At 41.1% G+C, this 17228-nt stretch overlaps 1 protein-coding gene across 1 annotated transcript in view; it reads right to left on the bottom strand.

The window, feature by feature from the left end:
* The window catches only part of tln1 (talin 1), a 152722-nt gene that overhangs the window by 87829 nt on the left and 47665 nt on the right, over positions 1–17228 (bottom strand). Inside the window, exon 2 of the mRNA XM_060908652.1 lies at positions 16037–16107. The gene's annotated coding sequence lies outside the window, so the exon portion shown is untranslated. The remainder of the gene's footprint in view (positions 1–16036; positions 16108–17228) is intronic.

Here is a 17228-nt window from a genome sequence, read left to right as displayed (position 1 = left end):
AACTAAGAAAGTCTGCTGCACAATAAACTCCTGATCATTTACAAGAACTGTAGACTGAGAACTTAATGCTTTCACAATGTTAAGATTCAGCATGTTGGATCTTGTAGAGGTTTGTTGCTGTGTCCACTGGAGTCAATGTACTTAGTCTCTTGTTTCTAATCATGTTTCGTATGTTGATCATTTTACTGTGCGTGTGAGTAAAAGAAAAGTGCTGCAATTATGGACGTGATATAGGTTATATTCAGTCATATGACTTTTGCTTGCGAGTTTACTTCCGGCGAATGAAGTGGTGGTCAGACAAACCAATTTGACTGCCGTTATGCGAAGAGCTAGTGAAACCGTCTGACTATTTTCGCAGTTCTGAGGCCAATTCACAGTCAAGATTAGTCTGGCTAATGCAACTTCAAAGCTCTGCGAGCATTGGTCTGGCAAAGATATTAAGCCCAACCGTTTCCCAAAGCGCGTGGTTGACCCGCCTCCCTGAAATGCCTCAGTTTGCTACTGGTCGAAGCCAGAAAAGGCTGACGAAGCTTAAACCAAATCACATCACTCTTTCCTCTGACGTATGTGACGCGACGGAAACTGCTCGAGTAACAGGAAGAAGATAAATACCTCCAGGGCTGCTCTTTGCTCCGTTTTCAATGAGAACTTCCCGTTGAATGCTTTCAATACAGCATCTACCGCTGTGTCAAAGGCTTGCCGCTGCTCCATGTTCGTAATGTTTCTAGTGAATGAAGCGCTTCCGGCATAGATTCTGTAAACAATCTATGGCTTCCGGTCGCAGTTCTACTACGTCACTGCCTCGAACACGCCTCTACCCAGGGCCGTTGGAGATGCTCAAAGTTGATTGGCTCCCGATTTTTCGGGAGCTTGGAAGAGCTGGAGATAGCTTGCCTTGCCAGACTAGGTTCACAACAGGCCCCCGTGTTGCGTCACACTTAGGATGGGCGGGCCCAGGCTAAGTCAAGATACCTTCAGAAAGTTGCTCTTTGCAATGGGATAGATCCTTACAATGTTAGCAAAGGAGGATTTTTCCTACGAGGTGGAAAATTATCCATCATTGAGTTCCTAAACACCTTAAACTACCTGGTACTGCAGACATCGTTCTACACGGACAAACGGATGAAAACCTGGAAGAGCATGGAAGTGTACAACCTTTTTTTTTTTTTTTAATGTGTGGTTGGGTTAAAGATCTGGGGATCAGGACACTACAAGATAAATCCTGTACTGTTTTTGCCCAGGTATGTAGGAATTTTTGGGCTTTTTGTACACGTCTTTGTGATGGTTGCTTGAACACTACAAGTTTTACTATCGAGTGTGAACAAACCACAGCCACTCGATTCTCAATCCTCCCTGATTTACTTGGAAGAGAAGAGCATTCACAAAAATCCACAGAAACACCGTTAAAGACCTGGGTATTGGTGAAACAGGATGGAGACGTGATCACGGCTCACTGTAACTGCATGGCCGGGGAAGCAGTTTCATGCTGTTAACTTGTAAGCTCTGCTTTTGCGTTTACACGGATCGTCTCGAATATCTTGTCTATCTAGTTCAGTGTAGGAGCCCAATCTACATCATTGTCCTTGTGAAGATTGCTCGAACATCCTGATCAAGTGAAAACGCACACGTTAGCTTACAATATGGCTACCACGATCAAACAAGGACACATCTGAGGACTTGAGAGTCTCCTGAACTTCAAAACATCACGAAAATAACAGAAAATGGCGAGAAGTCATTTGGGAATCCAAACGAAATAAAATCAGAAGAATTTACAAACCTTTCACGAAGTGATCACTGCAAACTCAAGCATTCTTCAACTCGGCTCCCTTTGATCACAGTGAAACGTTCAAGAGCCACCTTTCTTGTCGTCTTTTGGTAAAATCTTTTGCTCTTTCACCCTTTATCACTTCACGGGGAACCCGGAAGAAACTTATCGGTTTCGTGGTTTGTTTGAATCAAGCAGCCCAAAACAACGCAAATGTAGGGTATTTTAACAACCAGCGAGGTGCCCCAGCGATAGTAATGCTTTGTGAGCTTAGCTGACCACCACTTCACATCTTGCATATCTAATGAGGCAGCTGTAATGTTGGATGCAACCCACCTGTTGCAAGGTGGTCAAAAGAGTACAACATGGAGCAATAGCAGATCTAAAACAATCTGGAGATGTGGGCGAGTTTATTGCCTGCTCACAGCAAAATCAAGAATAAACAAACCAATTTAGTGAAAATGAAGAAAAGCGATGCATCCAAATCAAAAACCAAAGCTATCCGGTTTGTACCCAGTGGTGTAATTGTAAATGGTCATTTACAACCCTGATTCCAAAAAAGTTGGGACAAAGTACAAATTGTAAATAAAAACGGAATGCAATAATTTACAAATCTCAAAAACTGATATTGTATTCACAGTAGAACATAGACAACATATCAAATGTCGAAAGTGAGACATTATGAAATTTCATGGCAAATATTGGCTCATTTGAAATTTCATGACAGCAACACATCTCAAAAAAGTTGGGACAGGGGCAATAAGAGGCTGGAAAAGTTAAAGGTACAAAAAAGGAACAGCTGGAGGACCAAATTGCAACTCATTAGGTCAATTGGCAATAGGTCATTAACATGACTGGGTATAAAAAGAGCATCTTGGAGTGGCAGCAGCTCTCAGAAGTAAAGATGGGAAGAGGATCACCAATCCCCCTAATTCTGCGCTGACAAATAGTGGAGCAATATCAGAAAGGAGTTCGACAGTGTAAAATTGCAAAGAGTTTGAACATATCATCATCTACAGGGCATAATATCATCAAAAGATTCAGAGAATCTGGAAGAATCTCTGTGCGTAAGGGTCAAGGCCGGAAAACCATACTGGGTGCCCGTGATCTTCGGGCCTTTAGACGGCACTGCATCACATACAGGCATGCTTCTGTATTGGAAATCACAAAATGGGCTCAGGAATATTTCCAGAGAACATTATCTGTGAACACAATTCACCGTGCCATCCGCCGTTGCCAGCTAAAACTACATAGTTCAAAGAAGCCGCCGTATCTAAACATGATCCAGAAGCGCAGACGTCTTCTCTGGGCCAAGGCTCATTTAAAATGGACTGTGACAAAGTGGAAAACTGTTCTGTGGTCAGACGAATCAAAATTTGAAGTTCTTTATGGAAATCAGGGACGCCGTGTCATTCGGACTAAAGAGGAGAAGGACGACCCAAGTTATCAGCCCTCAGTTCAGAAGCCTGCATCTCTGATGGTATGGGGTTGCATTAGTGCGTGTGGCATGGGCAGCTTACGCATCTGGAAAGACACCATCAATGCTGAAAGGTATATCCAGGTTCTAGAGCAACATATGCTCCCATCCAGACGACGTCTCTTTCAGGGAAGACCTTGCATTTTCCAACATGACAATGCCAAACCACATACTGCATCAATTACAGCATCATGGCTGCGTAGAAGAAGGGTCCGGGTACTGAACTGGCCAGCCTGCAGTCCAGATCTTTCACCCATAGAAAACATTTGGCACATCGTAAAACGGAAGATACGACAAAAAAGACCCAAGACAGTTGAGCAACTACAATCCTACATTAGACAAGAACGGGTTAACATTCCTATCCCTAAACTTGAGCAACTTGTCTCCTCAGTCCCCAGACGTTTACAGACTGTTGTAAAGAGAAAAGGGGATGTCTCAAAGTGGTAAACATGGCCTTGTCCCAACTTTTTTGAGATGTGTTGTCATGAAATTTAAAAAAAATCACCTAATTTTTCTCTTTAAATTATAGATTTTCTCAGTTTAAACATTTGATATGTCATCTATGTTCTATTCTGAATAAAATATGGAATTTTGAAACTTCCACATCATTGCATTCCGTTTTCATTTACAATTTGTACTTTGTCCCAACTTTTTTGGAATCGGGGTTGTACAAGAGCTTCAAATTGTGGCATGCTTGAGATCAGAGATGCTAAAATCTTCATGTCTGCAGGATGCTGAGAGAACATCCAGAATAGACACAGCGCACCTCAACCTCATCCTAAAAAAAAAAAGAGCGCAAGATCAGGAATGCCAAAGAATACGGGCAAAGAAGCAATGACGATGAAAACAAAAAGCACTGCCAAAACCAAGAGTGCATCCGAAATCTTAGCCACTTGTTGAATTTAAACTTCAAGTTAGGTGGAGCGCTCAGACATGCAATTTGCATCTAACCGAACCCTATGTAAAAGTACAACAAGGATGTGGCTTACACTGGAACACGCTGCAGCCAAATTTAGTCATACATAATACAGACAACTCGAAGGAATTTTAGCTATGCGTTATGTTCTGTGCATTGTGGAAGCGCAGTTGCTGACACAGCCGTTTTTAATACCATCTACCAAAAGAGGAAGATCTCAGTGCTCCGAGACCCGACAGAGGAACCATTTTGAGTCTGAAAGTGAGAAAAGCAAACCACACGCTTTATAAAAAAAAAAAAGTCTTCTCTGAAGCCCTTGTGAGAAAAAAAAAATCCATTCTGCGTTTTAGCCATGTGCTCAAACAGCATTTAGGTCTTTGAAGACTGAGGTTAACCCAAATACTTAACACTTTTCAACTCAATGAAATTCAAACGCAATGAACATTTCACAATTTGGCACAAAGTCCAGAGATGTGCCTGCCGACTGCTGCTATTGTTACGTGGTGCACTTGAGAGCAGCAGTGTGCTGGGTTTCCCCAGTTAACGATGCCACAGGAATCTCCTCATCCTTTAACGCTCTTTCTTCACAGCCATTTCTCTGGACTGTCAGCAGAGGTTCTGTAGAGGAGGTCTGCTTGCATTCCGGCTGCCCATCCCAGCAATCCTGTCCCTAAATTTAGGGAATGGGATGAGCGGGTAGACTTCACAGCAGACTCATGACAAGATATTCACAGCTGCAGCCCTGAAAGGGCTCACGCTGGAGGGGGAAGGGGACGGTTCACTCTCACCATGCCAAGTGCTTACTAGGTCAGAGTAACATACTGCAGCACAAATTAACACTTTCTTCAGCAAGTTATACAGGCTCACTTCTTGGTTTTGAAACAAAACAGAGCAGGTTCTCAGACTGGGTGAACTTTCAGCTTAGCAGTTTTGAGTCTAACCACAGGTGAAAAATGGACGACGAGTGAAAACATGCAAGTTTTTTCCCCTTACAGCCTTAGGGTTAGTTTCTAATGAGGTTATAGACCCCTTTTACATGACGTCACCGCGCCGCGAGATTTTGTTAGGCGCCATATTGGAAGACCAAGTGCATGCAGTCACAATATAAAACAAAGTACGAGCGAGAGTAAAGTGACACGATGGATGATAATTCTGGTTATGTGAGTACATTACCAGCTGCAGAAAGGGCACGGTATGTGGAGAAACTGGCTGTGATTGATGGGTTTGACCCATATAAGACAAGACTCAGGGCAAGGGAGAATGGAAACATAAGGAGGACCTGACACCAATTCTGCCATGTTTGCTACCCAGACATTGTAAACTATTTGTTGTTTACACCCAGTGTTCGAACTATGCCGATATTTTCGGGGGGCCCCTTTTTTTCCCTTGGGGGTGTGTGCTTGCACTCGTCTCGGAGCGCGGATCTCCAAACACATGAGAAGCCTATCTTACGCACATATCACGCGGACTCCACACCTCCACACATGCATCGCGTCTGAAGTCATAACTCATCAGGGGAAATCGTGTCTGCATTGGCATGTTCAAAAAACAACCTCGCGTCAACAATGATACCACACGCAAGAGAAAAAAAACAAAAACAAAAAACAGTCAGGCTACTCAACAACCAACCTGACAGCAGCGAGCAAGCCCCAAACCATCCTAAATTATTATTATTATTAAATTGTAGAAGTCTGGGAGGCTTGCTCCTCATACAGTTATCAACTTGGGGCCACTTTAGCATGTTTTAAATCTGAATTTCTTGCGTTTGCTTACCTCAAAGTGTCCGCAGATCATGCACAGACTTATCCATTATATCCACAGTTTTTTGCCAAGTCTCACACAGGTTTCTTTCAAGTCTACTGTTGGGCCAATAAATCATAAATAAAACAGCTCAGATTTGTTTGTTTAAGTCGTTTGCCACTCCACTTTATTCTCGTGGGTTCACATACCGCTGCCGTTATTATCCCCTTATCACGAGTTTGTTGGTCTTCCAAAATGGCGCAGGGTCTGTTGACTTCCGGTTTCGGGTGACGTCAGTGAAAGGGGTCTATATTGATCTTGTGGGTTCCCAACATAGATGTACAAACCAGTTCACAGAACGTGACCCCTTGTACAAGCTTTACCGTCCCTATTCACTAGTCCTACCTCTCCCACAAGCTCTTTATGATCTTTGTGTTCATGTGTCAAGTGAAACAAGTGGTGCCAGTCGTGTCTGTCTAGGACTATAATTTAGTTGTCGTCAGCACCTGATTCTTAAAAACAGCATATTGTATGTGTACACGTTGAGTTGAGGTCATTCGTGTATAGTGCTGTTTGAATGGAGGAGCAGCAGCTGCGAGTCTTGGAGGCCAATCGAGCGTGATTATTAGACCACTTTTGGACATTTCTGCTGGTTTAGTTCAACTGGTTTTGAGCCATTTTATCCATCTTTCGTTCTTCATTCTAAAAAATCTTTTTTTGAAAAGTGCAGCATGTAAAAATAGATTATACACATGCTGCTTTACTGTATATTTTGCAAATACACAGATTTTAAAAATGTACACATTTTAAAAACATCCGGATTGAAAAAGTTCAAACTTGGCATGTTATTTCTGTCTAATTTTATTACTTGAATATTATTTGAATTAAAGTGATAATCTGTGGTTGGTAGAAGAGAGCAACTGGACTTGCTTGAAGATTCTTGAAGACGTTTCGCCTCTCGTCTGAAAGGCTTCCCCAGTTCTGTCTGTCTAATAGGGAGCATCAAGTATTTATCCTCTCATGGATCATCATAGAATCCGAATCAGAATGCTGATGGCTGCATTTACAATTCAGCCATCAGCGTTCGGATTCTATGATGATCCATGAGAGGATAAATACTTGATACTCCCTATTAGACAGACAGAACTGAGGAAGCCTTTCAGACGAGAGGCGAAACGTCTTCAAGAATCTTCAAGCAAGTCCAGTTGCTCTCTCCTACCAACCACAGATTACTATGTACCTGGATGACTGAGTATCTTCACAGATATAATAAAAGTGATAGTGATCAAGCCCTCAGTTAACCTCCCGTGAAAGAAGGAAACTGTCAGTTTAAAAGACTGCAACCACTGATTTTTGTGAGCAGGATGTTTGCAAATCTCTGCACTTTGGAATCACAGTGGCAATGTATAATGGTAATTATTCTATCCACAGCCGCTGGATATGAGCAAATCGCATGGTCTGATTGGCTACTCTACTACTAGGCCATCAGCTCATATACCCTAAGTAGAGAAAAACAAAATGGCAGAGTGTTTTGCTGAAACAACCGAGGATAAATAAAAACTACTTGAAAACAACCCCCCCCCCCAAAAAAAAGCCACAAAATATGTAAAGAAAGTATTTGATGGTAAGAACGTCTTATTTTTCATTATTATAGCTTTTTTTTTTTTTTACAAATTGCTACTGTCATTTGCCAGTTTGTTTACATTCTAAGCAGAAATGATTTTGTCGGACATTTTGCATAAAGTTATCAAATTTTGCAAAAAAAAAAAAAGAAAAAACGCTTGGTTTCTCAAAATCCAGTCAATGTAGATATAAAAAAAAAAAGTTAGAGGTCATAGGCTATAGTCGAAGGTGAAACGTAAAATATCAACTTTGTCTAGAAGAACGACCAAAAAAGTGAATTCAGTCTTCCTGGTGTCCAATTTGCACCCTAAAATTGAATAAAACGGTTAAAATGTACTGGTTTGCCCAATTTCCAAAGGTTTGTTTACATCTCACTAATGCGCACTTTCACCGCCAGGGGACCGTCATTGTGACGTCATTTAAGGCAAACAGACTGGGAGCAGCTCTGTTTACTTGCAAACCGAGCACACGTGTACGGACTTTGGTCGTGAGAGGTTGTGTAAAATGTCTGAAAGCAATAGCAATTTTGAAGTAGGAACTCTACAAATCGAATATAGAGAGGTGAAACCATACATGTATGAACCTATGGCCGTTGCGAAGCAATCGGTGAACGTGGCTCACTGGTTTGACCGTGCGGCCTCGGAATCGGACAGCGACTCGGCCGACTCTGATCGCGGTGACCCCGGACCTCGACAAGACTCGCGCCCAAATGATTTATCCTGGTAGTTATGATAAATTCCTACTTTCGTCGTAATACTAAATAAGAGCCCTTTTGAAGAATAATTAAACCGCCCTCCCTAGTGGATATAGGGAACGATTACCGGACAGTGCACCGGTAGGCCACATTAGCCTGCCATCTGTGGCATTATACTATTTATAGCCGATTCTAAGCGAGGAAATATCCCTTTGTCTCATTTCCACAATGATTGTACAGGATCCCTCAGGATTCTTGACTTGTCAATTGCAAGCAAAAGTAAAAATGTTTACCTCCAATCTTCTTTTTGCTTGAGCGTTGCTGGTCCATTTCTTCTTTGACTGCTTGATTTTGTTTCACGCGCACAATCCACTTGCTCCGCCTCGTCTCCTCTTCCGGAAAAAAACAACCCTCTGGCTTCACGCACACAATCCACTCTCTCTGCCTCGTCTCCTCTTCCAGAAAAAGCCAACCCACTCGCTCCGCCTCTTCTCCTTTTTTGGAAAAAGCCAATCCACTCTCTCTGCCTCTTCTCCTCTCTCGGTAAAAGGTAAAAACTTCTTCCTGAACCAGTCCCGTTGTTACAGTTCACTGCACAACAATAAGGCATGGGTTTTCTTTGGAAATTCCTGAACGCACGTCTGCACTCAAGCCAAGTGGCAATGTAAGTAAACGGAAGTGGACTCGACTCAAGCGGTTTGTTTGACTTAAATGACGTCACGTGCCGAGTGGTCACGAAAATAGCCGACAGAAATTCGCCACGATCCGCGCTAACTTATTTTAATTATTACTTATTAACAATACTTCTTGGGACTAGAAGAAAATTACAGAGGTTTTTTTTTTTTTACATATAAAGTTTCAAATGTGCATAAAATTAAAACCGCTGCCCATGAGCTTTAACCTCGTCATACATGGCTTATAACCGAGCTACCTGCTCATGCGCGTTTTGATTTCGTGGAATAATTGTTAATTATAAAATTGTCAGAAGTGCTGTGCATTGCTTCTGGTGTAAAAATCGGTTCAACCTGTAAACCCGTGGTACCTGACGTGTCTTATGTATTACTTCTAATGGAGTTAATACAATAGAGTTGCGCTGGACATTACAGGAAATTTACAGCATCTCTGCAGCCTTCATATCTGGTCTCTCTGAATCAAAACACTACCAGGCACTGCTTGCATTTCATATTTTCTTACTGACTTCATGTGGAGGTCGGGCATAACAAATACCTGAATAGTGAACAGTGATGCCTTTTTATCCAAAAAGTGAGATAACGGCCTGCGTTAGTGAAGAACATGGGATAAAACCCTGCCCAAAGTTATAATGTCGGACCTTAAACCAAAGTAGTTACAACGTACAGATTTAATGCACAATATAAGATCACAATACTGAGAAAACATCAGCATGTGCTTACAGACAAATACAAATGAAGGAGGAGTTCTTCAGTCTGCAACTTTCAGTTGTCAAAAAGCATAATACAATCACCTCCAGCTAACCACACACTAACAACCTGATCTATTCAGAGAGTCAGGAAACCGAGAGGCCTGTTGCAGCTCGTGCTCACAGGAACCCTGTAAATCTCACACAGTCATAAAAACGTCACAAGACAAGACAGAAAAAAACAAAACATCCTAAGATCGGAGAAAGAGAGGCTACCATTTGTAAAAAGGTTATGAAGAGAGTTTATACTGTTCTGTTTAAACACAAGTAGTAACTCTTGTATAGTGTGGGTTCGTGGCAGAAGATAAACTGTTCATTATTTGCCACCAAAAACACCTTCTTACAGATTTAACATTTTTCTGAACAAATGTTTTATACAAAATAGAAAAAAACAACATTGCAGCATTAGCTGTAGAGTAGAGTTTTTACGACTACCGCTTTAAATAAAGGGAATGACTTCATCAACCGGAAAGGAAAATCGCTGCTCCAAAAGCATCGTAAATGTGGGTGAAAAGGCACAGACGTGATTCCGGACAGGGCATCTGTTTCTAAAGATGGGTAATAAAGGAAATTAACAACCGAACAAGGAGCTCTATTAATGGAGACCTCAGAGTAGATCGGACTGAGAGACAAGAGCTGTGTGTGTGGTGTTGAAACAGGCCATTGTTGAGGCGTTTAAAGCAGAGATTTATAAAGTAGCTGAGTGATTAACTGTGTTCTAACAACAAAAGCAGGCTGTATAATGGCATTAAAGTGTTACTACACAGTGAACGAGAGGCTCTGCCCAACACTTCGTATTCTGGCTTTGACATTTTAATGGCAGGTTCAAGACTTTCTGATCTCTCTTTATACAGTGAAGCAGATTCTTTAGCTGTGGTTCCTGAGAGAAGCTTTCCACATACCTCCCACACACCAAAAACGTGAGAAAGTTCAAGACACCGCAGGATCGACTGACACCATTCGCTAAACTAACCTTCAAGAAATTTTTAGGCAAGACCCAAGTTACGTCACTAAAAGTAAAACGTTTAAAGAAACTCACGTCCACCAAAAAAAAAAAAAAAGAAAGACTGGACCAACAGACAAATGCAGATCAAGCTGGAATATAAAGAATTTGGCACTGAAGTGTCAGGAAAGCATCCAAGGTCTTGCACAATCAAGAAACTATCCACTTAAAAAAAAAAATCTACATTGAAAAGCATAAAAGGGCAATTCCATGTAAATGTCAACCTCACCATGCAAAAATAAAGCAACATGTAATACATCAAAACCACTCCCAGAGATCTCACCTAGGCCTGTATTTTACAGATGTGAATAAGTTGAACCAATTTGTAACCAACCTAATGTGTCACTGTCAGTCTTTCTTTCTTATAATGTAAAACCCAAGCTAAAATCAACTTTGATCATGTACAATTCTATATTATTGCCACAAGCCCCAGAAATGTATGCTAAAATCCACAAAACAGCAAAACAATAGCCATCCTAAATATTATTTAAGAACTTTGATAGTTTTAGCTGATATTTAGAGAGTTTTTCAAAGGGTTATGGCGGTTAAATTGCTGATTTTCTAAACATATGCCATGTCTATTTCAGACGCGTCACATCCATAACGGAATTTCGTCACATCCATAACGCTGACTTTTCCTTCCGAAACTCTGCATGAAATACAAAATATTTTAAACAAAGATTTTTTAATATTCACCTTGGACCCCTCTATCAAATGGATATCTCCATTTCGACATTAGGTTTACAATTTCACAGAGTTTGATAAAAATGTACAGTCACCCAAGAAAAGTGATACTTTTTCTGTCACATCCATAACGCATCTTTTATTGGCATTTTCTGGCATGCCCTAGATGTACTATGGGAATTGTTCTTGTTCTATCACTTCTCCAGTATGGTACAGCCTTAAAATATGCAACACCTGTTTAAATACTGGGAGACAATAAAACATGCACTGGGTCATTTGTTGCCATTTTGAGTTCAAGTGTCACGTCCATAACGCTGGAATTGCTCAAAACCAGATTCTAAATGATATCTCCGTTTCTACTCCACGAAGCAAGCAGTTGTTAATTTTCAGAAACTAACACCATCCCAGGAAACTTGAGATTACTAGCTCTATATTCATACTGACGAACAGCAAAAACAATTCAAGCATTTCCTGATTCTGAGGTGCGAGAAACTCTACTGTACAATACATGCTCTACCACAGTATACTGTAAGTACAGGCATTTGGTCACAGAGTGAATTGAGGTCAATTATACCACAGCACTACTGAATTCTCGATTCTGATTGGTCCAGCAGGTGGTGGTGGTTTATTTTCTATAATGAGCAGCTCCGACAATAATACTAGCTAGAATTCAAACCACATGTATGTGTATAAATGCACTTGTAATTTCTACAGCAGCATATAAAATTCACAGGTACTTGTATGGCAAATGTTTAAAGGGGTACCAAATATTATAATATATACAGTTGCTGATGTGACAAAGTAATGTATTCTTAAGTATTCTATCAAATTTATATACTAGAAAACAACGAAATATCTTGGTAATTGTAAATATAATAGTCGGTACGCTAAACGGCACAAGAGTCGCCATTTTTAAAAGACCGTGACGTCAGCGCTACCCACTGCACTAGGAGAGAAGCGTGTAATCATGGCGTCGGGCGCATCAAGTGAAAGCGACAGCTCTGTCGAATCATACGAAGAGATCCCGCAAGACACACTGCAAGCAGGCTATGGCTTAGAAGGGTACCAGTTTGAACCTAGGAGAGGTACTATGTAGTGGAAGTTCATTATGTCTAACTATTAAAGCTATTTTAAGTTCGTTTCTTAAGACAAGGATTTTTTAAGATGTTACCTTGTTGACAGTTTCGGCGAGAATCTTCCGCCTTCTTCAAAACAGTCACCAGATGTCGAGTGGTGACGTGCCTTATCAGCTGATGTTACGCTACGGAGGCGTGAACGTCCCACCCAATTTGACAGGTAGTTCACGCCTCCTGCTGTCAGGTCGCTCCCCCAGGACACATCTGGTGACTGTTTTGAAGAAGGCAGAAGATTCTCACCAAAACTGTCGACAAGGTAACATCTTAAAAAATCCTTGTCTTAAGAAACGAACTTAAAATAGCTAGGAGAGGTGCTCTCGACTCCGGTGATGAAATAAAAGAAAGCTCGGATGACGGCGAGGACGAGACTGATGCTGACCATGGGCATGGCGAGCGTGGGGCAGAGCGTCTGCGTGCAGGTGACACGGCGTGGTGCTCGTGCGGAAAATGTAACGTGGAGCTGCTCACGAGTCCAGCAGAATTTATTTGCTGCAATGAGATAGGCGCCACCCGTGGACTTGCGAAATCGTCGCAAGAGGCAGAAACAGGTATTTCACATGTGCTATTCCCAACCTCAATGAGCCAACACAACTGGGCACATACATACGTCATGAGTGTTACGCAGAGAAAATGAACGTGTATTCTGATTGGATAAAAATTAATATCATGGCGGGCTGTTCAAACTGCGGAAATAGTTTGCTCGAGCTACTTTCAAAACACTATAACTTTCCAACCTTAGAACAAAAAACTTTTGTAAGTCTTGAATAAGGTTCGTTAATGTGTGTTTTATTGTTATATTTACTCTATATATTGCCCTCTGTTCCTCTTTAATGAATAAACACGCAATCAGTGGCAAACTGCTAGGGTACAACAGGAATAAAAACACTATGCACCAAGCAATTATTGGAAAATAAACCACTTCAGGGTGGTAACAATAAGTGAAGCCACATTCTCATCACCTTATTGTTGATTATTGGCCCATAACTGCATACTCAATTTTTATTCCTTACTAAACCACTAATTTCCTGTCTTATTCTGTTCTGAAGCCATCACAGTGAACAAAAGGTTCATGAGCTCTCACTGGAGATCCTTTTGTAAATGTGCGAAAGTCAATTTAAAGTCTGGGGAGTAGGGTATTAGGCAGAAAAAGAAATTTACCAGTCAAAAATAATATTTTATATAATCCTGATAAGCGCCGCAGGTGCGAAGACGAGCGCCGCAGGCGCGAAGTCCCTCTAGGGGGGTCTGGGGGCATGCCCCCCCAGAAAATTTTTGAAATTTAGACTTCATTTCCTGCATTCTAGGACATTTTCAGGGTGAAATGGCGTGTAATTTTTGATCAGAAATATTGCATATTTTTACTTTGTATTTTTTTCAGTTTCACTCCTGAATGTATCAGATGTATGTATGGTGTTTGATTTGGTAACAAAAGTGAAAAGAAAATAAACAACAATGAATTGTATATAATCTTTTGATCTAGTTACAGTATTTAATAAAAAAAAAAACCAACAGTATTCTATTTTACCATACCCCAATGAAACCCCCTTGTTAATCAATGTATCACACATACCTTTTCTGTCTTTTTGTGGAAAAACGAATCAGTTTTTGTCACATTCAATTTGGGGCGTTTGTTGGGATTCATCTTGATCCAGAAGAGTGAGTCAGCAAAAAAAAATGCGGTTCTCCCGCCAAGAAAGAGGAAACTACAACGCAGGGTGTTTGGCAATTTTCGACCAATCAGAATTCGCGATTTATTCAGTCCGCATGTTACAAGATTCAGTGCGGGCCAAAATGGCGGAAACGATGAAATATTCTGATTTTTCATTTCAAGTTTTCAGTATTTTTCGTATTAAACTGTGTTTCTTACGATTTGTAAAATGATGGCGGAACCACACACGGACTGGCCATCGGGAGTAGCGGGAGTTTTCCCAGTGGGCCGGTGGTTCAGTGTGGGCCAGCGGAGAAAAAAAAAAAAACAGTTGCGCGCTGGCCTTTAATATGATAAGCAATGTTAACAGTTTCTTTAACAAACTGTTAACATTGCTTATCATATTAAAGGCCAGCGCGCAACTGTAATAAGCAATGTTAACAGTTTGTTAAAGAAACTGTTAACATTGCTTATCATATTAAAGGCCAGCGCGCAACTGTTTTTTTTTTTTTTTCTCCGCCGGCCCACGCTGAACCACCGGCCCACCGGGAAAACTCCCGCTACTCCCGATGGCCAGTCCGTGTGTGGGCGGAACATAACTGGATTTATCGGATGACATGTGGGAGTATTCATGTGCGAAAATTTTCGGCATTATCGTCCGTTTCAGTATCCGTCTGTGTGTATACTTGCCCGTTGAAATCGGCAATTGCCCGTCAAATTTACGGGTGGACGGGTCTCTGCCTAATACCTTACTGGGGAGTATCCATTGGTTATATCTGTGACTCTGTACAGTATAAAGCCCCATGCATAATACAGCCCTGAGGAGCTCTTTGACAGTTATGAGGTGTTTCTCAGAACCCATTAGTGCTATTTACGTGACCAAGCCCAACAGTAAAAACGAGAGGCGCTCAAACTGGCAGAATGGCATGTAGTGAGCTGATGTGAGGTGGTTCGAATGTGGGCTGAGACACAGGAGATGCCACGGTGTGAAGTCACTGGCTCAAAGGGCAAACAAACAACCCACTCTGCATAGATACAAAGGCAAAAAAAAAAAAAAAACACCATTGACAGAGTCGGCCTTTGTTGCTGTTCATCTTCAAAAACACAAGGTTTAAAAAGGCATGGTAATTGCGGTGTTAAGTAGCAGCCTCGGGGAACATTTTTCTGACACAGCTGTGTGCTAGCAGTCGCTACACTGGCTTCTTATAGCACCAAGCGTACACCTTCAAAAAAAAAAAAAAAGTACACAAATAACAGTCGAAGGCTGACAGATCTGAGATGCAACACAGCAGGCTCTGCACTCGGTAATCTTGAGAATCATCTATTTAACACTAGTTCACACGAGAGAAACATGCCCAATTTAAATTTAGCTTCAAGTTAACATCGAGACTCAAAAGTCACCTAGATTCAAAAGACATGATTGCTTTACTTTAACCAAGGTTAGAAGTTGTTTCACAAGTATATTTTATACATTATTCAGGTCACTATACCAGGAGACTGAGAATACCTTCTCCAAACATACTAACGTTCCACGTATACACAAATAGCGTCTCACTAAAGTTGTTAGTGTTGGATTAAGTCGTCCCATATGGTGTCGCAACAAACAATTCTTTTATTTACCATCAGATTTAAAAGGAAACGCTGGTCTAAAGCCAAAAAAAAAAAGCAACTCTGAAACATTTCCTCACAACTTGGATGATGAGCCCAGGAATTCAAATATCAAACAGTGATAAACATCATCACAAATTATTTATTTAGAGTTTATCAATTAAACTGTTACCATCCATAAGTCACCAAAAAAAATGCTATTAATCTCGATCAAGGATTTGTGTGTGCATGTATATATTTATTAAACCAGCCAGGCCAGAGGAGTGCTTCAAACAAAGCTCAGCCATGAAGAAGATTGTTTTACCTGATGGAATCTTCTGGAAATGGGAGAAGGCCTCCCACAGGGATGTGGCAGTTTGGGGTCTTCTGCTGGTTCTGTGAAGGCAAAGGAGGAGTGGATTAACATCTCCCACACTATTCGTCTTTATTCCCCAGGCTTTTTAAATTCATCAGATGTCTTTAATTAAGCTGTACTGCACCAATGCGTGCATAAAGACCTGTTGAAAGATGAATCATCTAATAAAAACAGACAAACAAAGTTCAATTAAAATTCAGTAAGGCCAATTTTGTTTCACTGGCAGAAAACAAGGACTAAAAGATGATTAGGAAACGGATCGAGGTCAGTAAGAGAGACCTGGCACCTTAAGAGCTCAACAAGTGTTTGAAGAAGCATTTGGATCCTTCATCAGGTCAGAATGATCATACAGGCAGCCAATCAGATACGAAGTGAGTGGCAAACTTATTTTTGATCCTCATCTCAAACGGCTAGCAGTCACTCTTGTACTTCAAGACAATTAAAGCTATACAGCCTTTTGATTTCAAAAAAAATCGGTGAAATTTAATTCCCTCTGAAATTTGGTCATTGTGATAAAGGTATTACAGAAATAAACATGTATCAAAAACAACCACGACATTCTGTGGCTGGGAAGTTATTTAATTTGAGGGGATTCCCGAGCAAATGTGCACGAAATCGCTCACTTCAAGCAGTCAAGCAGACGTCTGCATGCACAGGTTTACCACCTTCTTTTGGGTTTTACAGCAGCTGGCGTTCAGTGTTGCATTACTGCCATCTACAGGTTTACCTTGACCGTGCACTGATGGTTACATCATTCTGCTGCTAAACGAACAGCTGATCACACTGAGGTGCTTGCTGACCGCCGATATTTATTAGTTTGGTCCTGCGTTTCCTTTCCTTCGCAACATAACGTCTTTTCTTCTCGCTTCCCGTTACTGTAGTCAGTCTTTCACGTTTCATTCGCACACTCACGTCCTCCATTTTTCTCTCCTGTTTCATATTTCTATCCCACAATGCTTCGCGTGAACGGGGAAAGCCCACCACATGATGCATGACGTAGTATCTTAAATTGGGTCATGGTGAAGCAGGAAAAAATAGCAGAGAATTTCAGGTCATGTGGCCCTAAATTCATTAATTGTTCTATTTACAAAAACCTACAGTAATAAAACTGGAAGACTATGATCCGAATTCAGTAGCTTTC

The sequence above is a fragment of the Neoarius graeffei genome, chromosome 25 (genome assembly GCF_027579695.1).
Source record: "Neoarius graeffei isolate fNeoGra1 chromosome 25, fNeoGra1.pri, whole genome shotgun sequence".
In the NCBI taxonomy this organism is placed as follows: Eukaryota; Metazoa; Chordata; class Actinopteri; order Siluriformes; family Ariidae; genus Neoarius; species Neoarius graeffei.
This window is presented reverse-complemented; position numbering and strand designations above follow the sequence as displayed.